The 15,009-nt window shown below is 41.8% G+C and overlaps 1 protein-coding gene across 4 annotated transcripts in view; it reads left to right on the top strand.

Moving 5' to 3' along the window:
• Positions 1-15,009, top strand: part of LOC116597796 (WAS/WASL-interacting protein family member 1) — a 114,764-nt gene that overhangs the window by 68,215 nt on the left and 31,540 nt on the right. Inside the window, exon 1 of one of the 4 annotated variants that reach the window (XM_032355992.1) lies at positions 4,866-5,155. The exons of 2 other annotated variants lie outside the window; for them this stretch is intronic. The gene's annotated coding sequence lies outside the window, so the exon portion shown is untranslated. Of the gene's footprint in view, positions 1-4,865; positions 5,156-15,009 lie in introns of those variants that run through there. One more of the 4 variants, XM_032355989.1, reaches the window with a different exon arrangement.

Below are 15,009 nucleotides of genomic sequence, written 5' to 3'. Positions count from 1 at the left end.
TTTTTGACCCCACTTTATCTGATGTTAGTGTAGCATAGAAATTTTGACTTTTCCAAACCACAGGTTTCCAGATTATTTGACTCTCAGCATCTTGGTTGCAGATCATAGGCAAAAAAGACCTCTAATAGAAAGCTGTATTTTTTTTTTCTCTCTGTGTGCTTCTAGTCACTTTCAGTCTAAATTATCTCTTTTCTGTAGTTCTTACTGAAGACCACAAGAACTGGCCAACACATGCCAACATTCTAAATGTTTCCTCCAAATCCTTTAACGGTGCACCATCCATAGGCTTATGGGCTTAAGAGGCCAAGGATTCAGTAGGTGGTAGCATAAGCATCAGTGGGGGTACCACATAACAAAGTTGCCAGTGCCCTAGCCCAGGAGAGCCTGCACTAGCCTTCACTTGATTTAAATCAGTCACTTGCACATTTTAGAGTTAGTCACATTCAACACTCACTTCTGGTACCAACTTCGATGTCACAAGGGTGTTTGTATTGCCAATGATAGAAAACCTGATTATACCAGCTCAAACAAAATAGAGAATTTGTTTGTTAATGTTAATTAAAAGTCCAGAAATAGGGCTAGCCTCAGGTATAGATGGATTCAGCCAACGAAGCCTGTAGCTGGTTTTTCTAGATCACCACCCTTCCCCACCAATTCCCTACTTTGTTGGTTTCAGTTTCAGACCCCATGTGGTCGAAGGGTGAGTGTGGCCATTTCAGTGCCCATATCCTCACAGATCCCATGCCAGCCCATCTGGCAGAAATGTCCTTGCTTCAGGCCACAAGTTCCCTTGGTTCTAATGAGTTCACAGGCCATCGCTCAAAAAGTCTGTGGGTCCCCATGAATGCAAGGCTCTGATTAACCGGCCCTGAATCACATGCTCTTTCTGTACTGGCAGTGGGAACAAGAGCCTCTGGACCCTCAGGTCTGAGAGTGAGGAAGAAATGGGTCCCCAAACTGCAAATAACCACAGAAAGACGTCTGCCTCTGACTCAGTATGTCACATTTGACAAGAGGCCAGAGCTTGTCCAAAATGGCTGTCCAAAAATGACCCCACACTTGGGTTGGAAGATGATGCCTTTTTCTAGTATAAGTAGGCCGAATTAATGCTGAGCTGCCAAAACAAATAGAAATAAATTGCCAGTTTTTCCCCAAGTAAGATTATACCAACTTGTACTAACAGGACATTGAATAGTACAAATTTATTTTCAATTTTTCTGTGTTGCTGAGATGATGATGATGATGATGATGATTGAAGAGAGAGAGAAAGAGAGAGGGAGCATGCAAGCAAAGGGGCAGAGGGAGAGAGAGGATTCCAAGCAGACTCCCCACCCAGCATGTAGCTGGACACAGGGCTCAATCCCACAACCCTAAGACCATGACCTGAGCCCAAATCAAGAGTCAGCTGCCCAACTGACTGAGTCACCCAGACACCCCTTTCTGAGATTATTTTTAAATGACCAAACCTCTGTGTAACTGTACTGATTATTTTGGGAGGAAGAAGGAAATTACTTTGTTTCTGCTCCTCCAAATCACATAATTCCCATATTTTAACATTTCGAAAGTAGATTTCCTCATATAGTAAATGCATATATTTCCTCTGGCATGGTTTCTCATCCCCCCTAAAAAGCTATAAGGGAGACATTTTTGCTACTGAGGAAGGTATGTTAGAACTGAGGAAACCCTATTCTAAAATTTCTTTCTAATACCAGGGCAAAAACCAGGCTCTTAAAGGTAGTTGTGGACACAACGTGGAAAACCGGAATTATAAACGAATAAATCTTTTCATATTTTATACATTGTTGATTCAGTCTCCATTGTTGGGGTCACCACAGAGGGTCGTAGGCTGTGATCTTTTACCACTTTATCCAGACTGGTGAGAACTGTGCTGTTTTATAATCTTCTGTCTGCTCTTGGTTTTGTATTTCTGTACATTAATATGGAGGATTTTTTCCCTGATTGGCCCAAGAGCTTACTGATTATTGTTTTACTCTACCATTAAGCTCAGATTGGTCTGCCAAGTCCCCTCTGGGCTATCTGGCTTCAATGCTGATCTGTGCCATCCTTTCTCTGGAAGAGTTCCCTTTAACTTAAACTTTCCCTAGATGAGGGTTCAAGTTTAGCCTTGGCATTCCTTATTCACTTTTTGAAAGGAAACCATCTTTTTTTTTTTAAGAGTTTATTTATTTATTTGTTGAGGGGGACACATAAGCGGGGGAGGGTTAGGAGGGGAGAAAGAGAATTTCAAGCAGACTCCCGGCATGGTCCCATGACCCTGAGATCAGGACCTAAGCCAAAACCAAGAGTCAGAAGCTTAACTGACTGAGCCACCTAGGCACCCCAAGAGGAAATAGTCTTAAGGTCTTTTTTTTTCCCCTAAGATTTTATTTATTTATTTGAGACAGAGAGAGACAGCTAGAGAGGGAACACAAGCAGGAGAGAGGGAGAGAGGAGCAGGCTCCCTGCTAAGCAGAGAGCCTGATTCCGGAGCTCCATCCTAGGACTCTGGGATCATGACCTGAGCCGAAGGCAGACACTTAACCAACTGAGCCACCCAGGTGCCTCCAGTCTTAAGGTCTGAAGGGAATGTTATGTTATGGAAGAATTTTTAGGCGATATAATTTTCTTTTTCTTCTAACATATTAATTGAGCACCTACTGAGTGTCAGAGGCAGTTCTAGATGCTGAAACAACAGCAGGAAAGAAGGTCCCCATCCTCATGGAGCTTGAATTCTAGTGGGGACACACAGTATACAAACCATTAAATTTGTGAAAAGATTGTTGAGTGGTGACACGTGCTGTGTATAAAAGAGAACAGGCACAGAGATGGGGCACGAAGAGGGGCCTTTTTGCTGACGACTGAAGATGAGAAGGAACTAGGAGATGAGTGTACTGGGGGGAGGGCTTACAAGTGTAAGGCCCCGAGATGCAAATGAACTGGATGCATTTAAAGAACAGAAAGGGCTGGAAGGTAAATTAGCAAGAAGGGATGTTACTTGAGATGAAGTCAGAGGGCTAGGACGGGGCCAGATATTGTGGGTTCTTGTGGGCTCCTGGCAGAGTTTGGACTTTTTAAGTGGAACAAGAAACCACTGTAGGGTTTTAAGCAGGGGAGGAATGTTACCTGATTTATGTTCTATGGTGGCTAATAGACACCTCATCAATGTTTCCAACGTTGGCTGTATTTATACGTTCTCATCAAAGGCAAAAATAGAACCAAACTCTAGACCACTGCTCCCTTGTGTGTCTTGGGGGCTACAGCCTTCTAAGTAATTCTCCCTCCTAACTGAGCCATCCCTAATGGAGGGGGACGACATGAACTGCATGTATACGGCATGGTGAGGTTGTTTTTGTGTGTGTGTGCATGTATTTGCCGGGCCTTACTCAGAGAACTTCAAAACAACTATGGAAATACAGAGAGAAATCATCCCATTGCCCATGTTCCCTTCTTAGAACTAACTAGGTTAGACTTCTCAAAGTTTCACTTTGTGCATTCACTTGGTAGTTGATCAAATTTCCTATTTCCCTGGGGTTAGTGGAGGGGGAGGGAGATGCTAGCAGCAGGCCTCCACTTCTGTCCAGTGCCCCCCACCTGCACGTCAGATGGCAGGACTCTCCATTTCTAATCCTTCAGTGCTCTGCTTCCAGGAATTTTGCCGTGGCCCCACATCATAAAACTCTACTCATTCAGTTAGAGTCATAACTCAAAGAATTTAGAGCCTGGAAGAGTCGTAGACATCAACTATCTCAGTACTCCTACTGAGGAGTACTGAGGAGTCAGTATTTTGGGCAAGACTATCCAAAGCATCATGGGAAATTCCACATTCCTGACTCCACCCCTAAAGAGTCCCCCATCCAACCCAACACTTTTTAACCGCCAACTACAAATGAGTCCACGCATTTCCAGCCGCTGCCCGAATTGAGAACCCCTGGTCCACCCAGTCCTGTCATTTTACAGGGAAGGGACTATGAGACGATGTGTGGGCGCTCCGTTCCTTTTCCCTCTGAATCCCGCACAACCAAGACCCAGAGTTCTAACTTTAGAGTCAAGTTAGTTTCTGAAATGTGCCTCTGTTTTTCATTCTTTTGGCTGATACTTTTTTGTCCTTAGTTTTTCTTCTGAGTTACATGTTATGTGTTGCAAATCTGAATCTTTCAGATGGCTCAAGAAAAAATGATGAGTGTTTTCAGAATATTTGTGCATAGCTCAAGGTTTTGTACATGTAGTCCATTGCCTCTTCCCTTCTTAGAGTCCTTTAATAATTAGAAATCTGCCTTTCCCCTTTCTATACTCATATCTCCATGCTTTTGTCAAGCATCTTCTAGGAGAGTTATTGTTATCCTGTTAAGTATGGAGGACAGAAACAAAACATTCTGGCATAGAAAGCTCTGGATCTTCATATGACTTGAGCTGTGTGTAATTTATCCTGACTTGGGCACCAAAATCACATCTCAAAACTCATTTGCCTTCATACACTTGACCGGCTCTCTTCACCTGCATCTGTGACTTTCTCTCTACATACTTGAATGCTCTGTAGAGGAGGAAGAATCATTACCCTATTTATTGGTGTAGCTGAGAGCTTTTAGTCCTTGGTAACTCTTTTCCTTAATACTAAATATTCTAGTCAATAGTATTAGTCAGTTAGCATAGTCAATATCAAGAGTGATAACTTTCAAGCAGCATTTTCCTGGAAGGAATCTCAGGCTCTGTGAACTATTATTTCTGCACAGGTATCTAGAATAACTTTGGCCTGCCAACTGGATGGACATCCTGATTTCCTCTTGTCACTTTACCAAACAGATACATTACACCTTGAGGAAAAGAGTAGCATTTAATTTTTTAAATTAAGGGGTTTTTCCTTGCTTGCTTCTAAAGTAAAGCCAATCTAGTTTCTTTTTGTGCAGTAAAGGAGGAAGGAACAAACAACAAATTAATCAGGCAGGAAGCGAATAACCACAGAAAGACGTCTGCCTCTGACTCAGTATGTCACATTTAACAAGAGGCCAGAGCTTGTCCAAAATGGCTGTCCAAAACCGACCCCACACTTGGGTTGGAAGATGATGCCTTTTTCAGGGACAGTTTTCTCTCTGGGCTCACATCTTGCTGGTCTGTCTTCTGTGTCCCCGATCATGCCTTCCTACGGTGTCCTTTAACGGTAAGAAAAGTTCTATTCAGACTAAATGTATTTCCTTTATCAGCTAGAGGGAAGAATGAAATGGCTTTTAATGGGCCTGAGTATGTTGAGATAGTTTGATTTTTTTTCAGCAGAAGACCGCGTAACCTATTCCTGTTGCAGAGAATGCTAGTTTCAACACTGTGGTGATCGTGGGCAATTCATAACTTGTGTTTTGTACCAAAAAGTAAGCAAGATTTTCAGTAGAATTTTTCCTGACCACTGGACAAGTTTGGATCCACAGGAATTTTTTTTTTTCCACTTAAAATGGGGGTTTATGTCTGTAAGTACAGCCTTTCAGTGTCTTATCCACACACTGCTTTTGAACTGTCCCTTTGGCAAGTAGCAGTAAGTACTTTTAAAGTAAAGGGAATCATCAGAAACTTCAAAGGAAAGTACCGGGGAACTAAGGTGTTGCCTTTCTGTTGCTACACATATGTCACTTAAGTTCAAATCCCAAATTAAACCATTTCTAGGCCGAGTATTTTAGGAAGAAGACAGTCTGTCTTTAAAATCTTTCTAGTCAACCCCTTAACAGTGCAGCGCATAGCTACTTTGCTCATCAAATTCTGTAGCATTTGTTATAAGTGTTTACAGCTAATATGACTAACTTTTTGTCATAAAATATTGTAACTTAAAATTTTGAAGCAATGTACCCAGAGACCTACAGATTAGGACTAAGGAAAGTTGTTTGTATCAAAAAAAAAATTTTTTTTTGCCTCTGGGGCGTGTATGAAAAAGTCACTTTGGCATATTCCTTTTTCCCCCATGGAGAAATATAAAATACAGCTTTAAAATATTAAGAGAGCGCATACAAATTTAGTCAATAAGTGTAAGTTCTTTTAAATAATCCAATGGTATAAGTAGCATATACACTAGAAAATGGAGAAGTGGTAAAATGGAGAAAAGTCTTCAAGAAGATTCTGAGAAACAAAAGTAAAACATCTTGGTAAAAAGAAAGACAGCTGAGTGAAAAGGCAAGAGAAAGAATAAGACAGGATAGTGTGGGGCACTTGAGTGGCTCAGTGGGTTGAGCCTCTGCCTTCAGCTCAGGTCATGATCCCAGGGTCCTGGGATCGAGCCCCACATCGGGCTCTCTGTTTGGCGGGGAGCCTGCTTCTTCCTCTCTCTCTCTCTGCCTGCCTTTCTGCCTACTTGTGATCTCTCTCTCTGTCAAATAAATAAATAAATAAGTAAAAATGCTTAAAAAAAAAAAGACAGGCTAGCAAGAGAGGAAGGTGAGAGGCTGGGAAAGACGGAAGGTCAGCCTGTGTGGAAGCCGTGTCCATCCTCATCATTGGAATTGCGGATCTTAAGTATCATCCATTAACTTCATAAAGTTGTGTTCCTTCTGAACTGGAACTTCATCTAGTCAAAACTCTTCCTTTTGTAGTCTAAAGAAGTTTAAATGATTTCTCTAGAATCATGGTCAGGTTTTCACTATTCTTTTGAAAAGTTCAGACACAAGTTAATTGTTCATAGCTCCTGAATTACTCTATTTAAACTTTAAGGATTATATGGATGCTAGATTAACTGCAATATTTAGAGAACTCCCCAGGATAAAAATGATTTCCTGGAGTCCAGCAGCAATTTCCACCCTGCTCCCTGAAGAAATTAGATTCTACATCTGGCCCATGGGCTAGAAGTTGCCCAACCTGTGCTAAAAAAGGGGAAGTGAGCTCCTTAATTTCTGGACCTTTCAAGTTTTCTGCCCTTTTGAAGTCTGATTCACATTTCATGAACATGTCATTTACTTTGTAAGTTTCTGGCTGTTTAAATTGTGGAACATTTCTGCTTTACGGTTGGACTCACTTTTGTTTATCCAAATTGCTGTACATTTACTTCTTGTTGAGAAGGGTATTTCCATTGAAATACCATAAATACCTCTGTCTGTATTTTGCAACCCTCACTCCTGAAAATTAAAATGGGAAAAAAATACTAGAAGAAGGAATGCCTTAATTAGTATGCTTTAAAGTGCACTTTATACAGATCTCCATTCTCCATTCATCTGTAATATGGAGGTTTGCATGGGTGTGAACATGTGGGCCAAGGTTTAAATCAACTTATAGTTTCTTTCTCATGACTAAACAGCAAGGGAAGACAATAACATTTATTGAGGACTTGCTACTTGTTGGGCTCTTTACTTTTACTTATTTTTAAAAATGGCTAATACTTATTAAATATTTGCCTCATTTAACTCTTGAGTAACCCTATAGAGTAGGTACCATTATCCCCTTTTTATTGTGGGAACTGGACTTAGGCTATGAAATTTGCCCAAGGCCACTTAACAACTAAGTATAAAGAAGTTTTCGATATTTTCAAGAGCTTGTTTCATAAATGCAGTGGAGAGGCAACTGGATGTCCTCTTCCAGTCCCAAGACCCTGGGATTACAAATGCTTTATTTTAAATGTCACAGCAACATCAAGTATCTTAAAGCAAATAACTTCAGGGAAGACATTTTCCTTCCTAAGTCCTTTGTCCTTTTCAGAAGTAAATTTGGTGGCACTTTTGCCTCTATTACAAGACTACACTTTCAATATAAAATGAATAAAATATATATCATGTATATTAATATATATGCTGGGAGCATGGACACGGGGGTAGATCTTAATCCTCTGGTAAAAAGAAATGTGGTGCTGAGGGTTTAAGAAAACTCTAGCTCTAAGGTTTGATCCCCTTTAAGAGAATACTTATAAGAGATGGGAAGTAGTGGGAGGAAACGCTATACTTTTTAGTTCCATGGATAAGGTAGAGAAGGAAGGGCTTCTTTCCTTTTGCCACAGCTAAACAATGACGGGGGGGGTGGCATTCAACGTACCTTTAGTATCTCACTTTTAAAAGGGTTTGGATGTGTATCAATTTACATTAACTTCTTTTAATAAAGATTTTATTTATTCATTTGAGAGAGAGAGAGCACGCGAGCCGAGGGAGAGGGAGAGGATCTCCAGGAGACTCCTGCTGAGTCCAGAGCCCAACTTGAGGGGCTGGAGGGGCTCGTGGGGCTCAGTCTCAGAATGCTGAGATCAGGGCCTGAGCGGAAATCAAGCATCAGATGCTCAACTGAGCCCCCAGGTGCCCCTATAAATTTGCATTAACTTTTAAATTAAATGTGTGACAGCAGATTTAAAAAAATCATTTTACTTCACACCCTTTAATTTCCCAACAGTTACTCCTACGGTAGAATTGTGTATGTGTGTGCTACCCATTGTAATGACATTGCAGATGTTTCCACATGTCTTCTCTGAAAAATGCCTTTCCCCTTCCCCCTGCCCCAAATTAACCAACTGTTTATCGAAAAGAACTCTAAAAGGGGTATTTCTGAAATAACCACGGGTGCTGTAAATACAGCAAGACACAAATCCTTACCACTGAGAAGACAGCCTAGGATGAGGACTCAGTTCAGTTATTGTCTTAAGTGACGGTTAAGAAAAGAGCAAGTACGGGGCACCTGGGTGGCTCAGTGGGTTAAGCCACTGCCTTCGGCTCAGGTCATGATCTCAGGGTTGGGGATCGAGCCCCGCATCGGGCTCTCTGCTCAGCGGGGAGCCTGCTTCTCCCTCTCTCTCTGTCTCTCTGTCTAATAAATAAAAAAAATCTTTAAAAAAAAAAAAGAAAAAAGAAAAGAGCAAGTACATTTTGAGAAATGAGGGGTTCTGTGGACAGAATACATGCGTTCCAGCCCCAGTTGAGAATTAAGTGACCACTAACCCTGGTGAGGTTGCTGTTTTGCTTACAAAGGAAAGCTTGTTTCTCTTCTCTACCTTTTGCTTCCTCTTGGGTTGAGAGCATTCTTCTGTTTTTCCTCTTCTTGCTGATTGCCTCCTTGCCTGCAGCCCTCTGAGCCTGGGCCTGAGGAGAGGAAGAGTAGCAGTAATAGAAGCCGACTTCATGCAGAGATATGAAGAATTTCTAAGATGGCCAAATGTGACAGGCTGGGGGTGGGGTGGGGGGTGGGGCACAGAGATGTCGCACTGTGACTTGTATCATAAAATAGAAACTACAGGCAAGTGCAGCTGTGAAAAGATTGTGCTGAAGAAACAGGATGGCTGTGGTTTGCTGTGAGCATCAATTTTCCTGTTGAGCATTTTTACAGGAAGTTGAAGAACAAAGCCAACTTCATCTTAATTAGTTCTAATGGTTTTCAGATCTTAAAGACATTCACTAACTGCATCATGCAGAAGTCTCGAAAGAGTAGAATCTGTCCGAATTAGGAGTGGGAATCCCAAAACTATGGGCTTTTTTTTTTTTTTAATTCAGGATTTTAGTAGCAATTTGAGTTTGCTAAATGATTTTATTTTTATGGTGTAACTTGGAGTGGATTCATTGCCTTTATAATGAATGCTTCTGTAGTAATTTTTTTACAGTTGTAATAACTCAGTATGAGTTTAGGAGCCTTTCTTATTAAAACACCACTGAGTTATATATATTATAGATTTTCTTCTGTTAGTATTTATTGGTCGAACAAATGTGTATGTGTGTGTATATATACGGAAGGGGTAGGGGTGTGTGTGTGTTTATAAGCTGGAAGTATATACCTGAAAATGTCAAGGATATCTCTAAATTATTTCTATTATTATTAACCCCAACCCCTTTTCACCTAAAATTTAATTATTACTGAATGCTTCTTTCAGTGACTAAATACAACCATCATGTTTTATTTTCATCTTTGTGCTGTCAGTCTTTAAAATACAACAGCCAGCTATTTTACCAGCAAATTGGGTTTATCTGGGAATGGCAAAAGAATTGCAATTCAGGACAAGCAAGCTATGGCAAAATCAGGGGCAAACCCAGAGGTCAAAGAAGAAGGTTACTTTACAGAGAAAAAGGAGTAAGTTGGGACAGCTTTGAATGAAAGCCCATTGGAGGAAAGTCAGAGTTCAGGTGGTGAGTTTCTCATTAGCTGAACTGTGATGGTTTCTCATTGGCTGGGCTATTGCTGGGCAAGGTGAAAATCTGCCTTCCTCCTTCCATGGTAGTAAAGTAGGCTTCTTCCTATTAAAAAATGCAAAGTACACTTCTTCCTGTTGGGATCTGCAGTTGAGGACAAGTTAGTAGGATCTCACAGCTTTCTTTTCTGGAATCCTGACTTCATTTTAAATGAGGTTTCCATTATTTAATTCCACATTTCCCCTTTTGATCCAGATCTTTCCTTAAAAGTATCACTGATCAAGAGTGGGCTCATCCAGGGGCACCTGGGTGGCCTAGTCAGTTGGGCATCTCCCTTTGACTTGGGTCATGATCCTGGAGTCCTGGGATTGAGCCCACATCACGTTCCCTAGTCAGCAGGGAGTCTGCTTCTCCTTCTCCCTCTGCTGCTCCCCCTGCTTGTGCTGTCTCTCTCAATCTCTCTGTTAAATAAATAAATAAAATTGAAAAAAAGAGAGATAGAAAGATTTGGCTCATCCATAGCTCTCACTGCTAGGAAAGACCTTTACTGGGTGTCCTGTCCCATATCAGAGGGTAAGTCCATAGCAGTTGGAAACCATTTAAGGTCCCATTTGAGTAACAAGGGGGGTTAAGAGGGAGAACCCACAGGCATTTCCCATCTAAAGTCGGTATCTCGTCAAGGTTGTACACACTGGAGATCATCCTGAAGCATTAGGTTAGCATCAGCTTATTCGGTATTATTTCAGTATTATTTCTATAAAGTCTGGACAGGCAACAGATACACAACTTTAAAATAATTATACAAAACATAATTAAAAACAATGTGACAATTTCAAATTGTATGATGGTTCTGAACTGTGATCTTGGGCCTGAAGGTAGCCAACCGAACAAGTCAAAGGAATGTGGAGAATTAGATGAAACTTGTAGCCAATGTGCCTGTTCCCTAATTTTGTGCCATTGGGTTTCTACTTCCCCAGAGGAGATTATCCCTGTGTTTACTATCACACAGATGCCTCATGGCTCAGCAAGTAGGCGATTGAGGCCTCTGTGATAATCCCTAACTACTTTAGCCCATGAGTTACGTGGTCATTGTTGGGCTGCTCCTGCTTTGACTATGGAATGGGCCAACTCTCCTAATGTTAGGGAGAGATGTCTAATCATGTGTTCATTAGGCTGAAGGGTGAAGGCTCTCTCTACAGAGGCAAACCCGAGTCATATGCACCTCCCAGAAGTTCTCATTGAATGCAGCCTTGAAGATTTAGGTGAGGTGGACCGTGGTAAGCTGCTGTTTTGTTATGAGGAGAAAATAGAGTGGTGAGTACAGCAAGAGAACACCATCCTTTCATCCTCTAGCTGTCGGGACAGTGAGCTGCCCGAGTGTAGGGGCCATTACCAAAGCCTCCACATACAGAGGAGAAGCCAAGAGCCACACACAGGGCTGCCTCAGAGTATGGGCCTTTATGGACCCATTTGTCTGTGTGGAGGCCTTAGCATCATACAACTCAGACTCAAATACCATGTTACCACATATGGAAAGTCTTCCCAAACATAGAGATAGGACAGCCAGCTTACAATGGTCTCACTTATACTGGCTGTGCACAATGTCTTTTATATATAAGTATATTCAAGAGAGTTCATTTCTCCAACCAAAGTTTGGGCTAAATTGAGTCAGGGAACAAGGGTGGATGGATATAGTATTCTAGCCTTATGAAAGGGCCCTGAGGAACAGTTTAGGCATGCAGTAGCATATGGGATTCCAGCAAAACTACTAATGGGATGAGCTAAGGGGTCACTGTTTTCCTGGATGGATCAAGGTTTCTGGTGACAAAATCAGAGGCGTTTCCTCTTTTTGTAATAGATTGGGAAATGTAGATAAGAGCATTATCCATCCAAGGAGGAGAGGGAGAAAATATAGTAAGAAGTAACAGGGAGAAAAGGATATGTAGGCATGGAGCAGTGATCTTGGGAAAGCTGTCTCCATTTAGATGCCACTTGCTTCCATACCCCCAAAATCTTTACTTTCAGGCCATCAGTTGGTACGTACATCCAGTCAGGATTTGGTTCTTTCCTCAGATGTGACATGTGAATCTAGAAGTCTATTCCCGGAAGTTTGATGGCACAGAGGTTGGTTAACAGTACCAAGAGAGACCCTTCCAATGAGGTTGAAGACACCTTTTGGAGGTATCTTTTCCAACAGATGAAATCTCTGGGTTGCAAGTATGATCTTTAAGGTCTTCCTCTCCCAGGAGCTGTGAAAATATTGCTCTGTTAAAGCATGGTCCTTTTTAAGAGAAGCAACTAGGCTTTTACAATATTGGAGTATATTTCCTTTCATCAGCTGTCAAAAGGGTGGGAACCAGATGCATCAGGCACCCTGTGACATTTCCAAAGGATGAGAATTTATGAGCTCCAAAGGATTGGATCCGAGATTTAGAAGAACTAATGATGGGGCTCCTGGGTGGCTCAATCGTTAAGCATCAGGATCCTGGGATCAGGCCCTGTATCGGGCTCCCTGTTCCACAGGAAACCTGCCTCTTCCTCTCCCACTACACCCTGATTGTTTTCCCTCTCTCACTGTCTGTGTCAAATAAATAAGTAAAATCTTCCAAAAAAGAAAAAAAGAACTAATGGTAACGCTTTTGCCCAGGTTATTTGAAAGGTCTCTACAAATTTTACCAATTGAGTCTTTCTTTTTCCTTTTTAAAGATTTGTTTATTTTGAGAGAGAGAACACACGTGCATGCATGCACGCAGAGAGGGAGGGGCAGAGGGAGAAAGAGTGACTTGTTCATCCCACCTCCCATCCTACAGTGGATATATTCTCTGTGCTTGAGAGACTCTCAAGCAGCCAACCTGCTGAGCTCAGAGCCAGACATGGGGCTTGATCTCACAACCCTGAGATCATAACCTGAGCCAAAACCAAGAGTCGATGCCTAACCGAATGAGCCACCCAGACATCTCACCAACTGAGTCTTAATAATGCTGTTTGTGTGTTGGGATAGCCCTAGAGATTGAAGGTGGGAAGCTTAGTGAAAGGGCTACAGCATCAGCCCCACAGCACAGACCTGTCGAACTACTTGATCCGTGAGTGAGCTTCTGGGTCACTGTGAAGCTCAAGAGGGGGTCCTCAGGTATGAATAATCTTTTCTAATAGGATTTTAGCCACAAAAGCAGCAGTAACCTGTCTAAAGGGAAAGCTTCCAGTCAGTGAGAAAACATACAAACCATGACTACAAAATATTTTTATCAGTGAGATGGGGGAGGGTGAGGAAAACCTATTTGCCAAACCTCTGATGGTCCATTGGGCAATTTAAAATGCCTGGGAGCTGTGCAGATGTGTCTCCCAATACTGTACCTTAGACAGGTAGGACAAGCAAGGTGTGCACTTTTGCAGCCTTAGGAATATTTCCCAACCAGTGTTGCTTCATAAAGTCTCTCATTTCATCAGTAGTCCAAGGATTTCATGCGTGTACAGCGGTTAGTAATGGGAAGTTTAGAGCCTTTGGCCGGACTGTATTGTTATTTGGTTCAAGCCAGAGTTCTCTCTGTTTTATTGAACCAACAATTATTAGATTTCCAATATTGTTTTTGTTTTTGTTTTCTCCTCTGGGGCCAACTGTTGAGCATCTCTTGTCAGTTCTTTGAGATTTTCTTTTAGAGGAACATCCTTTTCGACTATGACTGAGGTTTTGGTTACTGGTTCCTTAAAGAGTAGAGTTTTTAACAGAAACATCAGCAAGGTGGTTTCCTTTGGCCTCCAGGAAGTGAAGTGTCAAATACCCAGGGACTTTAACTCTAGGTAGAGGGGCTGGCAAAAGTATGGCCATCTAATAAATTTTGGACAGAAGAGCCATTTGTAATTTTCTTCTGTTAGAGGTAAGACATCCAACTCTTTCCATAACATCCCTGTCATGGGCTGCCCCAAAACCATACCGACTATCAGTGTAGATGTCCATGGTTATGCCTTCGGCCAAAGTTCAAGACCGAGCAGGAGCCTATAATTGAGACTGTTGGACTAAAGATGAAGGAACTTTTTTAAAAAGAATTTTAATTGTGTGCCCAGCATATTTACCACTTTCATCCTTTGAATAAGACCCATCAGTAAACCATGAAAGATCTGCATTGATTTGAGTTTTCTGTAAATTACTGCAGGGAGTCAAAATGTACTGTGTTTGCATCAAGCAGTTGTGAGAGGCCTCGTCAGTGAAGGGGGAGAGAAGAATGGCTTGGCTCAGGATGTTGCAGGAAGAAAGCATTGCAGGATGGACAGTTAGTGGAGGTATTTCCCAGGAGGTGAAGTGACTGGCTGAAAGGTGTTTAATGTGGTGAGAATTCCGGAGGGCCTCTACTGCAAGGGACACAGAAATGATTGGGGGTGGTGGGGATGATGGTTTCTTCAGTTGGCTCAACCAAAAAGGCAGTGGCAGGAATGGCTCTGAGACAAGAGGGCTATCCTTGTGTTTCAGGTTCCGGTTGTTGGCTATAATAATGCCCCATGGCTTGATGATAGTTTCCATATTTTTTAGTGAGTGCTCCAAGGGCATTCCCTTCCCTCTCACAAAAAGGAAAAAAGAAACCTCTTAGTTGGGTACCCAAGGAGGGAGCTTCATTAAGCTTTTCTTTAAGGCCTCCAAGTCTGTGTCATCTTGGTCTTCCCAAATAATAGGTCATGATTGTTGTTTTTCAGTAAAATATGTAGGGGTTGGGCCAGAAGAGAGAAGTTTGGAATCCAATTTTAACACTAGGCAGCTAGCCCAGGAAAATTTCGTCATTGGTGCTTCGTTTTAGATTTGGGGAAGTTTAGGATACTACTCAGCCTATCTGAATCTAAATATAGTCCTTTTCCAAACTCAGGTGCCCTAAATATGGACCCCAAGTCAGAGCAAACTGCGATTTTTCCCTGGAAACTTTATGTCCCTTTAAGGCTAAAAGTTTTAACAGGTGGCTGC

This window comes from Mustela erminea, chromosome 8 (assembly GCF_009829155.1).
Source record: "Mustela erminea isolate mMusErm1 chromosome 8, mMusErm1.Pri, whole genome shotgun sequence".
NCBI lineage: Eukaryota > Metazoa > Chordata > Mammalia > Carnivora > Mustelidae > Mustela > Mustela erminea.
This window is presented reverse-complemented; position numbering and strand designations above follow the sequence as displayed.